Source organism: Aotus nancymaae, unplaced genomic scaffold (assembly GCF_030222135.1).
Source record: "Aotus nancymaae isolate 86718 unplaced genomic scaffold, 86718_ANA_hifiasm-v0.15.2.pri h1tg000040l, whole genome shotgun sequence".
NCBI classification, from domain to species: Eukaryota; Metazoa; Chordata; class Mammalia; order Primates; family Aotidae; genus Aotus; species Aotus nancymaae.
In genome coordinates, this window is record NW_026988454.1 from 89,929,075 (window position 1) to 89,943,465 (window position 14,391).

Consider the following 14,391-nt stretch of genomic DNA (forward strand, 5'->3'; position numbering starts at 1 on the left):
CTATTCCCTACCCCAGCCATTATTAACCTACTATTTATTTTTATAATTATGTCATTTTAAGAAAGATATATAAGAAGAATCCTATAATGTGCAACCTTTGGGGACTGGCTTTTTTCACTCAGCATAACTCCCTGAAAATGCATGCAATTTGCTGCATATATCAGTAGTTTCTGTCTTGTATTGCTGAGTAGTACTCCATGTTATGGATGTATTGGTTTGTTTGATCATCTTCCCATTGAAGGATGGCTGAGTTGTTTCCAGGTGTTTTGGTTCTGATGAATAAAGTTGTAACAAACATTAAAAAAAAAAATGAAAGAAAAAAGAAATGAGGAAGAAATAAAAACATTCTTAGGTAAACAAAAGTTAGGAGAGTTTATCACCATTAGGCCTGCCTTACAGGAATTGCTAAAGGGAGTTCTTTAAACTGAAACAAAAGGCTTCTAATAAATAACATAGAAGTTATAAATGCACAAGTAATACCAGTGGTCTGAGTAATACAGAGCAATAATCAGAATACTCTAGGACTGTAATGTTGGTATGTAAAGTAATTTTATTCCTAGTACAGGGGTAAAGGACAAAAACAATAACTACTGGGTTGAAATAAATTGTTGAGGAATACATACCATAAAATGGTATAAATTCAGACATTAAAAATGAAAATTGTGTGTGTAGGGAAGTAAAAGTATAGATTTATTGTATGCAAAATTGCTCACTCTCAGCTTGAAATATGTAGTTATAAGAGGAAGATGTTCTATGTAAGCATCATGGTAAACAAAGAAAAAAATCTATTGGAGACACACAAAAAATAAAAAAGATTCAAAACTACAACTACAGAAAATTATCAAACCACAAAGGCAGGCAGCAAGAGAGGAAGAAACAAATTATCTACAAAATGCCACCTCTTGCTACTTTTATTTAGCATTGCAATGGAAGTGCTTCTTACAGCAATAAAACGAGAGAAAGAAATAAAAATAAAATTAGAAAATAGTAAAACCCAAATAAAAAAAGAAGTAAAACCATTGCTACTTGCTGATGGAATGATCTTATATACAGAAAAAGCTAAAGACTATAACCAAAAACTGTTATAACTAATAATAAGTTTGGTACAGTTGCAGGATACAAAATTAACACACAAAAATCAGTAGCATTTCTGTACACTAAAAACAAACTTTCCAAAAAAGTAATCAAGAGAACAATCCCATTTACAATAGCTACAAAAACTTAAATACTTAGATATAAATGTAACCAAGGAGATGGAAGACCTGTACATTGAAAATTATAAAACATTAATTAAAGAAACAGATAAGACAAAAATAAATGGAAAGATATTCATGCTTATGGACTGGAAGAATTAATATTGTTAAAATGTTCACATCATCCAATGCAATCTATAGACTTAATGTAATGCTTAACAAAATTCCAATGTCATTTTTCATAGATACAGAAAAGACAATTGTGAAATTCATATGGATCCAAAAAAAGTCCAAATAGACAAGGCAATCATAACCAAAAAGAACAAAGCTGAAGACATCACATTACCCGATTTCAAACTATACTACAAAGTGTAGTAATCGAAACAGCATGGTACTGGTACAAAAATAGACACGTTGACCAGTGAAAACAGAATGAAGAGCCCAGAAATGAACCCATACAACTATAGTCAATTCATTTTTGACAAGGTGCAAAGAATATGCAAAGGGAAGAGGACAGTCTCTTCAATAAATGCTATTGGGAAAAGTGGACATTCATATGTAAAAAAATGAAAGTGATTTTTGTCTCACACCACATATAAAAATAAGCTCAGAATGTATCAAAAACTTAAGCATAAGACCTCATACTGTAAAACTACAAGAAGAAAACATAGGAGAAAACTATACAACATTGGTCTGGGCAAAGATTTTTTAGATTTTACTTCAAAAGTACAGGCAACAAAAACAAAAATAGACAAATGAGATTACATCAGAATAAAAACCTTCTGTATAGAAAGGAAAAAATAATTGATAGAATTGAAAGACAACCTACGGACTGAAATATTAGCAAGTCATACATTTGGTAAGGGATTAATATGCAAAATATATAAGGAACTCTATAGAAAGAAAACAATCTGATTAAGGACAAAGAATCTGTATAGACATTTCTCAAAAGATCACATACAAATGGCTAACAGATATATGAAAAAAGTTCATAACATCACCAATCATTAGGAAGATGCAAATTAAAACCACAATGAGATATCACCTTACACCTGTTAGAATGGCTATTTTCAAAAATATGGAAAATAAGTGTTGGTGAGAATGTGGGGAAAACAGAACCCTTGTAGAGTATTGGTGAGAATATAAATTGGTAGAGTCATTATGGAAAACAGTTTGCAGTTTCCTCAAAAAACTAAAAATAAAATCATCATATAATTCAACAATCTAACTTCTAGGTATTTTCTCAAAAGATTTGAAATCAGTATCTTGAATAAGTATCTGTGCTGTCACATTGATTGCAGCACTTTTGTGATAGTTAAGTTATGAAATCAACCTTAGTGTCTATCAGTGGATGAACAGATAAAGAAAATGTGGTATATAAACACATTGTATTACAATTCAACCTTAAAAAGGAAAGAAATCCAGTCAATTGTAATATGAATTAACTCGGAGAACATTATACTAAGTAAAATAGGTCCAACACGGGAAAACAAATACTACATGTTCTCCTTTATATGTGGAACCTAAAATAATTGAACTCATAGAAACAGAGAGTAGAATGGTGGTTACCGGAGGCCGATGTGTGGAGGAAATGGGGAGATAGTAAAAGGGTATGAAGTCTCACTTAGATAAGAATGTCTGATTTATTTTTTGAGATCTACTACATAACATAGTGAAGATCCCTAACAGTTGAAAACCGTATATATTTCTATCATTCACTAAGAGAATAAATTCCAAGTGGCCTCATCATAAAAAATGTTCATTTGAGGTGATAAATATGTTGATTAGCTTACTGTAATCATGTCACATCATTTTAAAAATCATAACATTACTTTATAGCCTTTAAATACATACAACTATAATTGATCAATACATAATTAAAACAAGAAAACCCAGGGGAAAATTGGGACTGAAGATACAGACCATTTATACTATAATAAGGTTTATAAAATGCTAACTTTTTTCTTTAAGACAAAAATTAAAAACAAGACTATAAGTTCCCTAAAAAAAATGAAAAAGAAAAATAGAAACACCTTTTATAGTCCCAACAATGGAACTAATCAATAATTTATAGTAAACTTTTAAAATGAGATCAAAGGTGTCATAATATAATTAATCATGTGGATCAATTTATCTGACTACATATTGGTTGAGAAGGGCAGTCTGCCACGGCCCCCAGCTTTCCTGCACAACTTTGCTCAGTGTGTCAAGTTACAAGGCCTAATCTCCTCTAGTCTGATGCTGTTTCTGCAGATAGACTCCTACACAGTTGAGTATGTCAAGTCAACCACAGCATATCCATGTGACAGCTCAGGAGGGGCTTGTTTATTGCATATTATAAAAGACACTAAGCCCTTAGCCCTGGGTTGCAGCCCAACCAGGCCATCGCATCATCCCATGATATTTAGGGTCAGGAGAACTAGCACTACTACACTGATTCTTCTGCTGTTGCTGTGCTGTGAGTGATGACCTGTCTTGCTCTGACCCAGTGAATAGTACTTTTAGTGCCTCTGCTATAAGGGTTGAGGTTTTTTTCCCTAACCAATTCCTCGCTTTTTCACCTGCCTGTTTGTGATGCCTCACTTCTTTGTGTTTGATTTGTGCTTTTTTAACATGGAGCAATAAGAATATATACCTCCTAGTTATTTTAAGGATTGAAATATTACATGTAAAGCAATTAGAACACTGCCTAACACATAAAAATGCCCAATAACTATTTAGCAATCGCCATCATTGTTAACATCAGCCCCATCATCATCATTAGAATCATGCAGTACAATCGTATTTAGTAAATTCTAGAAAATATGATATCCTTGCTAGTAAAACAGCAAGTTATAAAATGCTGAGCACCAATAGAAATAATTTAAAGTAATTGTTAAATCTGAATAGAGGGCACACTGCGGTTCCTTGTGCCAAACTTGAAAACTCTATAAATAAAGTTTAAAATTATATCAACATGAAACGTTAACTTAAAAAAAGTGAGTACAGTAAATACCAATCTGAATTTATTTATATACCTCTATATTAAATACATAATATACTTGCATATGTGTGTATATACACAAACATCATATGCATACTCATAAACATACATCTTAATAGATAAATAGACTATCTCATCAGTCAATAGCAACCACACTGATATAATTTGGAATAATTTTTTTGTGTTTCCTCAATATCTTCCAAATTTTTAAATAGATATGAATTATGTTAAAATAGAAAAGGTAGACATTTTTAAAGAAAACTAAAAACTTTTTAAAATTGTACTTTAGGTTCCAGGTACATGTGCAGATCATGCAGGATTGTTGCATAGGTACATACATGGCAATGTGGTTTGCTGCCATGTAATAAGGGAGAAATACCTATATCTGGTATCTCTCCCCTCATTATCCCTCCCCACCCTCCCCACCCCCAACTGTCCCTCCCCTAGGCACCCCCTACTGACCACAGTGTGTGATGCTCCCCTCCCTGTGTCCACGTGTTTTAATTGTTCATCACCCACCTATGAGTGATAACATGCGGCGTTTGGTGTTCTGTTCTTGTGTCAGTTTGCTGAGAATGATGGTTTCCAGACTCATCCATGTCCCTATGAAGGACATGAACTCATTGTTTTTTATGGCTGCATAGTATTCCATGGTGTATATGTGCCATATTTTCTTTATCCAATCTATCCATGATGGACATTTGGGTTCGTTCCAGGTCTTTGCTATTGTAAACAGTGCCGCTATGAACATACGTGTGCATGTGTCTTTATAATAGAACAATTTATAATTCTTTGGGTATATACCCCACAATGAGATTGCTGGGTCAAATGGTATTTCTATTTCTAGGCCCTTGAGGAATCACCAAACTGTCTTCCACAATGGTTGAACTAATTTACACTCCCACCAACAGTGTAAAAGTGTTCCGATTTCTCCACATCCTCTCCAGCATCTGTTGTCTCCAGATTTTTTTAATGATTGCCATTCTAACTGGTGTGAGATGGTATCTCAATGTGGCTTTGATTTGCATTTCTCTAATGACTAGTGATGATGAGCATTTTTTCACGTTTGTTGGCCTCATCAATGTCTTCTTTTGAAAATATCTGTTCATATCCTCTGCCCACTTTTGAATGGATTTATTTGTTTGTTTCTTGTAAATCTGTTTTAGTTCTTTGTAGATTCTGGATATTAGCCCTTTGTCAGATGGGTAGATTGCAAAAATTTTTTCCCATTCTGTTGATTGCTGGTTCGCTCTAATGATTGTTTCCTTTGCTGTACAGAAGCTCTGGAAACTCTTTTTATGGAAAGTTTTACATAAACAAAGGCTTCAAAATACAGCCCCTATGTTTTTATATTTAAATGAAGAAATACACATCAGACATTTTAAGTAATGTTTGTTAGTTGAAGAAGTTGGAAAAGTATACACTCAGAAACTCATGATGTTTAAGACTGAATAAATGTTACTGTGTATGAATTTTTGGGTTTCAACTTTGTTTGAACTCCAGAAGTTTACCACACTCTTAGTTTTAAATAATCATGTACCTAAGGGAGATTGTGACTTGTATATGGACTGCCAGGCTTCATTTGATTAGATGAGGATATGTTCAAGGTACATGGGGCAACTTTAATTACAAACGAACACACTGATCAGAGGAAAAGATTTGGCACTGAATGGGAAAAACAGAACAGATGAAATTCCAGTAGTGCCAGCTAAAAACAAAAGGAGAATAAAAGAATCATCAGGAGTGAGGAAAAAAGAATAAAGCCTCAGCTGGCGGAATCTCAACAAGCAAATTTAGGTTCCAAAGGAGTACTCGTGGCCTGGTTCAGTTTTCTGATCCACCGCACAGATCTTATTGAGCTCCCTGGAGTGAGGAGAATAATGTCCTTCATGAAAACTTTGATGAAAGTTTGTATTTTCTTCAAATGAGAAGGCTAATAAAGATGATTGTCATTCTCCCAAGTAGTACAAAAAGTACCAATATTAACATTTCTGCAGAAAAATTCATTTTCTCAATTAAACAATAGAAGCACATTTTGACATATGAATATATCTGAGCACTTTTAACTATTGGAGGATTTTCTATATTCTATTCCTCTGTTCTTGGGTATAACAACTAAATAAATATTTAACAGACTTAAGAGAGCAAACTTGTTCCTAAAGGAAAAAAAAAAGGTGTTAAATAAAAAAGGAATTCTAACTAACAAGAAACATTTTTCCTAAATAGAGTGACAGATGAAAAAATCAGCATTTTCTTTCATCTGAATATACCAAGCAGATTTCAGTACTGAGTCAGAACAGGAGAAATATATTACTGCAAACGCATTCACAACAAGTAATTAAATATCAAAATCACCATAAGCAGGAAGTAAAATTCCTCATTCCTCATAACAATAAGTCCCCAAGTAGGTGGTACTAAGGTTGGTTACTTCAGCAATTCAGTCTAGAGAGGACTCCACATGGCTTCTTTACTCTACTCAGGGACACAGGTTAATGGCTACATTTTCAAGCAACACATCCTCAGAAGGATGTTCAAAGACTGGCAGGATCAACTTGCTGTCTTGGGTCCCTTTTCCAGAAAGCATCCAGTATGCATTCTATCACCACTCAGTGACGAGGGTTTTATTCCACTTGCATAGCTAAACCAGTGACTGCAAAGGGGGAAGGAATTGTATAACTGGCTTAAAATAATATGCATTCAACCCATGGAATGCTCCATAATGACTAAAATGAAGATTCTGTTTACTAATAAGAAGGGGTACAGTTTCAGGGTAGACTACCGGCAGTATCTGTCCTAGAAGAGCTCCAGAGGAGAGTGTAAAACACAAGCCAAATTCTTTACCATCCTTCATGAGCCCTATGTTCCTTCTCTGCAGCTTTATCTGCTGCTTTCTGAATAGGCCAAGCACTTAAATTGATCTTATCTTTGAAATTTCAGTCCCTTCATCCTATATTGGATTTTTCACCAGTTTCTTCTTATTTTTATCTTTCAAAGCCTAGTTCAAAGGCAGCCTCATCTACTTCTTCATAATGGAGTGCACCCCTCCTTTTTCTAGCCTGCCATGCTTTGGAACTTCTCTATTTGGCACTTTTGCTTTCCTGCTTTATATCAGTCATATCATATGTCTCTCACCACAGTGGAGTGAAAGCTCCTTGAAACCAGAAATGGTGTCATTTTATTCATTTATGTGTGATTCCGGTGTTTTCAATGTAAAAGGTATTTAATAAACAGCTATAAAATTCATCTAAAAAGTCATATTTCTGAAATCACTCAGTAAAATTCTACACCAAGACCCCAACACTGCCATCCTCAATTTTTTTTAAAGAATGGGTAAAAAGAGAGATCACCTTGAAACTAATTTAAGAGTAAGTTCAAATTAGCTGCAAATATTTATTGCATCTTTTTGTTATCTATTTTAGAGAAATACATTTACATTTTTAAAAACACCCAGTAGAATCATATTAGTCTCTGTCATTGAATTTTTGGAACGCTTTTGCCGAGAAGCAAAAAAAAAATGCTCTTATGTGACTCATCAGATTCTGCTCTAACTCTGCTTTCTTCCATTTATCAAGTTTTATTAAGTTTTGGTCTTCTTTGAGTTTATTATAATAATTTTTCCCTCATTTAATAATATAACTTTCAAAATAAGTATCAGTTAAGTCAAATATTGTGAGGTTAAAGTAACAATATAGAACAAAAACATCTCTCTAATGAAGTCAGAATCCTGGTTTAAAAGATTTCTGGAAAGGAGACAAACATTTAGACCAGGTCAAAGGAAAAGTTAACTGATTAGCAAAAGATAAACATGACTCTAAATGTTCCATACTGTATCTTGAACCCCTTTCAATTTTATTATTCAATAGAAATAAAACTAGACTTTCTATGGGGAACAGTTGAACTTATGAATCTTAATAGGAAGCTGAGTATGCCTTTCCTACAGAAATCAAGAAAGCCAGATGCTCAAGATAAGAAGCCTCTTCCAGTTAGGGTGTGGGTATGTGCCATAGGGCAGCCCATCAGATGCAGTGGGTTGGAACTGTGATCTGGCAGCTGGTGATGCAGAGGGAATCCATTTCTGGATGGCAACAGTGGCAATGGTGCCACCACTATGCCCAGTGTCTACAAGATGCCTTATAAGCTACTGGGTCCAGGGTCCAGGGTCCAGGGTCCAGAATGGTCTGCACCAGGGTCCTCACAAGGCTGGTTCTGGTGGCCTGGCCTATCTTTATTCCTGCCTGCTTCCCAACCTGTTTCTCTAGCTTTCTCAGAAATTCTACCAGCATCTCAATATTCACTCAAATTCCTGTTTTAAGTGAGTCTCTGTTACCCGTGGATAAGAACCATGACCAGTATTTTATGTAAATACTTCAAATACAAATGCTCATATTTGTGTAGCACTGAACAATCTTAAATTGCTTTTAAGTCACTACTTTATTTTTACTTGAAAATTGCAAAGGTTCTTATTTTCTTTTTTGTTTCTTATTTATGAAGGTAGGTCAAAAAGTTTTGATGGTATTTTTTGCCTAAAACTTTTCTACATCCTTTTAAAGGAAGAAGTTCAGAAGTGCATATAGAACTCATGTGAAATTCTATAAATGCTAAAGATACAGTGATTATCACTGACCTTCAAATATCCCATATAGACAAAACGGATTAAAGATGTTTTGGGGTACTTGTAAGGTCAAATGATTTTCTCTTGTTCAGCTTTTAAGCAAGCATGGCATTGCATTTTATATGCATGAATATAATCATGCCCTGAATAACAACACTTTGGTCAATGATGGACCACCTATGTAACGGTTGTCCCATAAGATTATAATGGAGCTGAAAAATTCTCAGTACCTAGTGACATCATAGCCATCATAAAGTCACAATGCAATGCATTACTCATGTGTCTGTGGTGACGCTGGTCTAAAAAAACCTGCTGCACTGCCAGTCATATAAAAATGTAACAAGTACATCGATGATAGACTGGACAGGGAAAATGTGGCACATATACACCATGGAATATTATGCAGCCATTAAAAACGAGGAGTTCACGTCCTTTGTAGGGACATGGATGAACCTGGAAACCATCATTCTCAGCAAACTGACACAAGAACACAAAATCAAACACCACATGTTCTCACTCATAGGCGGGTGTTGAACAAGGAGAACACATGGACACAGGGAGGGGAGCACTATACACGGGGGTCTGTTGGGGGGGAGGGGGGACAGCGGGGGGGTGGGGAGTTGGGCAGGGATAGCATGGGGAGAAATGCCAGATATAGGTGAAGGGGAGAAAGGCAGCAAATCACACTGCCACCTATGCACCTATGCAACAACCTTGCATGTTTTTCACATGTACCCCAAAACCTAAAATGCAATAAAAAAAATAAACAAAAAAAAAATAAAAAATAAATAAATAAATAAAAATTAGGTCTGCTAATTAAGGGGTTAAAGCCTTCTTTTCGTAAAAAAAAAAAAAAAAGTAACAAGTATAATGATATACAGTACCTCATACTTGACAATGATAATAAACAACTATGTTACTGGCTTATGTATTTACTATACTATACTTTTTGTTATTTTACAGTGTATTCCATCTACTTACAAAACAAAAGTTAACTGTAAACAGCCTCAGGCACTTCCTTCAGGAGGTGGACCAGAAGAAGGCATTGTATCATAGGAGATGACATCTCCATGCATGCTATTGCTCCTAAAGAACTTCCAGGGGGATAAGACGTGGAGGTGGAAGGCAGTGATACTGATGATCCTGACCCTGTGTAGGCCTCAGCTAACGAGTGTGTCTGAGTCTTAATTTCTTAACAAAAAGTTTAAAAAGTAAAAACAGAAAAGTAGAAAAATGGTATAGAACAAGGATATACAGAAAGTATTTTTGTGCAGTTATACAATGTGTGTTTTAAGCCAAGTGTTATTACAAAAGAGTCAAAAAGTTAAAAAAAAAAAAAAAACCTTTTAAATTTAAAAAAGTTATAATAAGCTTAGGTTAATTTATTATTAAAGTGCTGGGCACGGTGGCTCACGCCTATAATCCCAGCACTTTGGGAGGCCGAGGCAGGTGGATCACTAGGTCAAGAGATCGAGATCATCCTGGTCAACATGGGAAAACCCTGTTTCTACTAAAAATACAAAAATTAGCTGGACATGGTGGCGCAACCTGTAATCCCAGCTACTCAGGAGGCTGAGGTAGAAGAATTGTTTGAACCCAGGAGGTGGAGTTTGCGGTGAGCCGAGATGGCGCCATTGTACTCCAGCCTGGGTAATGAGGGTGAAACTCCATCTCAAAAAAAAAGAAAATTATTATTAAATTTTTTTCATAAATTTAGTGTATCCTAAGTATACAGTATTTATAAAGTTTATAAGAGTATTCAGTAATACACTAGGCCTTTGCATTAACTCCTATACAGGAGTACTTCTTTTCATCTTTCATACTGTGTTTTATTTTACCTTTTCTATGTGTAGTATGTTTCTATACTCAAATACCACTGTGTTGCAATTGCCTACAGTATTCAGTACAGTAACATGTTGTACAAGCTTGTAGTCTGGGAGCATTAGGCTATGCCATATAGCCTAGGTGCATAGTAGGCTATACAATTTAGGCTTCTGTAAGTACACTCTGTGATGTTCTCACTACAATGAAATTACCTGATAATGCATTTCTCAGAACATAACCCCATTGTTAAGTGACACATAACTGTAAATAATGTATTTTAATAATGGGGATGGCACATTATTTTGTTGTAAATATTCTACATATATCTTTTCATGTGGGATTTTATGTTTTTGTACCAAATGCACAGCATGAAGTCTTTATTTTTGACCTTTTGCCTCAAGCACCTCAAAGAACAACAAATATTTGAGAAAATTAGTCTGTTTTAAATTCAACGGAACACTAGAACTTCAAACAGCCTAGCTGTTGCTCTCAGAATAAGAACTAAGAATTTTTGTATGTCACAATGGTACACAAATAAACAATACATTTTGCTTTTTCTATCAAAATTATATGAGAAAACACATTATTAATAGCAATATAAATTCTTATTGTAAAATGATGACTAAGGCACACAAAAAGATGAAGAGGTTATTGTCCATCTGGGCTCTCTCAAGTCTCGCTGGCTCTGTCTCAGAGGTTACACTTGCCTTCTTCATCATATTCCATCCTACACCCCCTCAGTCATCTCTCCCCTTCATTGCCTGCTCTGTGGCCAGAGAAGCTGACTTGTGGCTGCAGTTGGCATCTCCTGTGCTCCCTTGCTTGCCAGCTTCATTCAGGCCAATGGAATTCACATTCAGAAGATAAGAGAGTGAAAGGAGTAAGAGGATGTGGTATTTGTCTTGTTCCTTCTCTGCTCTTCTTCTGGCCAACCTCTTTAAATAGCTACTCCCTTCCACAACTAGAACTCCCACTGGGCAACTCCTCTTCAGTGGTTCCCACTTCCACTGGATTCTGATGACTTATTTTCTTTCCTAGTACCTTTGGTCCAAAGGGTAGGAAAGACTTTTCCATTTGCTCTCTGTGAGTACCTCATCATTACCTGTTTATTCTTTTAATCTGGCTTTACACCTGAGCAAGTGGTTTCTCAATTAAGTCTCTTCCTTTGAACACCCAGGGTATATTCTATTTTCTTTCAAAACCCTAACTGCTTACAGGACCAAACTACCTAATGCATTTCACATGAACTATGGTCTTGTTTTTATCCTTTCAACTCAGGAACCTGTCTTGTTAACATATTAGATTTATACTTTAGAGAACATGGAATCAAAGCTCCAGGAAGACATCATAAAATCAGAATGATAATTTATTAAAATACAATAATGAATATTGTTGTAAGGAGGACTGGGAGCCTTAGTCTTCTTGCCAGTTTACTTTTTCACTTTTTGCATGAGAAACCAACTTTTATAATAAAAATATTTAAAAATATGTTTGCTAAGTCTAGATTCAGACTAAGGGGAGTCATTATTCAAGTATTTGACCTCACCCTAACAAAGCCTTGGACCTCTTCCACTGCCTTTATACTCTCCAGAGGTACAGGGTAGAAGACCAAGGTAGTCTATCCCCTGAAAAGTGCCTCACTCTGCACTACCAAAATTAATCTCACTGACTCACTTTCACTAAGTTTTTAAGGCAACAAATGTGTCCCCATACTCCAACCAATTCCCTTCCACATACACAGCTATGATCAGTGCATTTCTTCTTTAGAAATTTTTCTATTATATAATCAAATCATGAGTTAAGGGCTACTCTGTCTCAATAGAATGATTTTTATTCACTCATGCTTTCCACAAATATATGATGAGCATCTTCAGTGCATCTGGCAGCTGCTGGGTTTAAGAACATACCCTGAAGAATAAATTCACTGTCTTCTCCATTATGTGATACTTTCTCATTCTTGATGCCAGAAAGCACACTTATATCCTTCATACCAAGCTCTTTAGGGACACCACATAGTATCCCCCAGCCTCTTTTTTTCCTACATGAATACCAAAGAATAACCTAATCAGTGCCAGAGCAGTACAAAAGAAAAAAAGAAAATGTTTACAGAACTATTTTAGCATTCTAAATAACCTGATTTTTACCAACAAAATAACTATGTTTGCTAATAATTTAACCAAGTTCAGATTTATCTTTTTAACGTATAGTCTCCCATTTAACTATGAAATGTACATGTCCTGGTTGCCATTAGAACTCAGAGTTGGTCCAGATCAAATTGCGAACTAGTAAATCTGTCCTCTTCATCTCCAGCTTCATCAAACCACCTATGAAAGAATGGTTCTACTTCATCATGCCGTGCCTCCATATGCACATTCACATGTACAGCCAGTGCCTCGTCCTCCTCTCTGATCATTCAGTGGTGTCTTTACTAGCTTACCTGCTTCTCTTGCTCCTCTGTACTGCACACCTCACTCAGCAGTAAAAGTGGTAACTTAAAAATGTAAACCTGATCAAGTCACTCCCTGGGCTTGAATTCCAGATCTATTACTTCCTAGCTGTGTGGCCATAAGCAAAGTAGTTCCTTGTCTGTGCTCCCTCATCTGTAAAGTAAGGATGTTTCTAGTCCTTCCTTCACTGCATTGTTTTGAATATGCAATGAGGAATCCATGGGGGGAAGTTTAAATCAATACCAGGCATAAGTAAACTAGCTATTATTTTAGACTGGCAAAAGTATTTTTTTCCATATTTCCCATGACACCCCACCACAGGCAGCAGCTAAGATATTTTATGCTTATTGCCTCAGGGGAAAGAAAACAGCATCAAAGAAAAGAGAAAAGTTCTTTTGAAACTCATGGCAGAGGCATCTGTTTGTGAAAACAAAAAGACCTTTTGAGTTTCAAAGTCTTTCAGGAGCATAAAGTTTATACTGTAAACAGTGTGATTTGGAAAAGAAAACAGATGAAAGGACATACAGCTCAACCCTAGACTAGACAAACTTTCTCTGGTCAGAAGGGATTCAGAGAGAAGATTGAGAGAAGGCCCAAGGCCTTGTCCTCACCTGCTGGGCTAAGTTCTAAGGAGGGAAAAACAATCTGGGTATATTTGAGAAATCTAAGAACAATGAGGGAGACTGTGTCCTAAATAGAACCTGACACAGTTATAAAGCCCTAGCATTTTCTGAGTCCAGGATGTTGCAAGAGTAAGGAAGGAAAAAAGGGTCCATGTCAGTCACATCCCAACAGAGGAGACAAAAAAGACCCCTTAAAGTTCCTCTCATCTCTAGACCACCATTAGAAAGCAACCAGATAAGTTCTGTGTTTCAACAGAAACACAAACAGAGAGGAGATAAGGTGAATCTACAGAGTCCCTATGGTGAGATGAGAAACAAAAAGAAGCGGTCTGCATAATTCATAAATATCAGATAGAAAAAATGTGCCTCAATGAATGCCAACATGGAGAAATGGAACTGGCCACATACCTGTCACCACCCCCTGCCCAACACCAAATGTCTTGGCATGATGTAAGAACTCCTCCCAGGACAGGATGATTGCCATTATTACATATTTTACAACTGAGGAAGAGGCCCTTAATCACCTTTGGCCCTCTACATTGCATCTCAAATGGAGAAGTTAGAAGTTAGCCAGAGGAGGGATCAGTTGGCACCACCAGCCAGGTTAAGGATAAAGACCCCTACTGCTAACCACAATCCCATCTATAGATCACGGATATGGTATGGAGGAGTCTTTCTAAAGGCATTGCTTTTACTTAAACAGGATCAA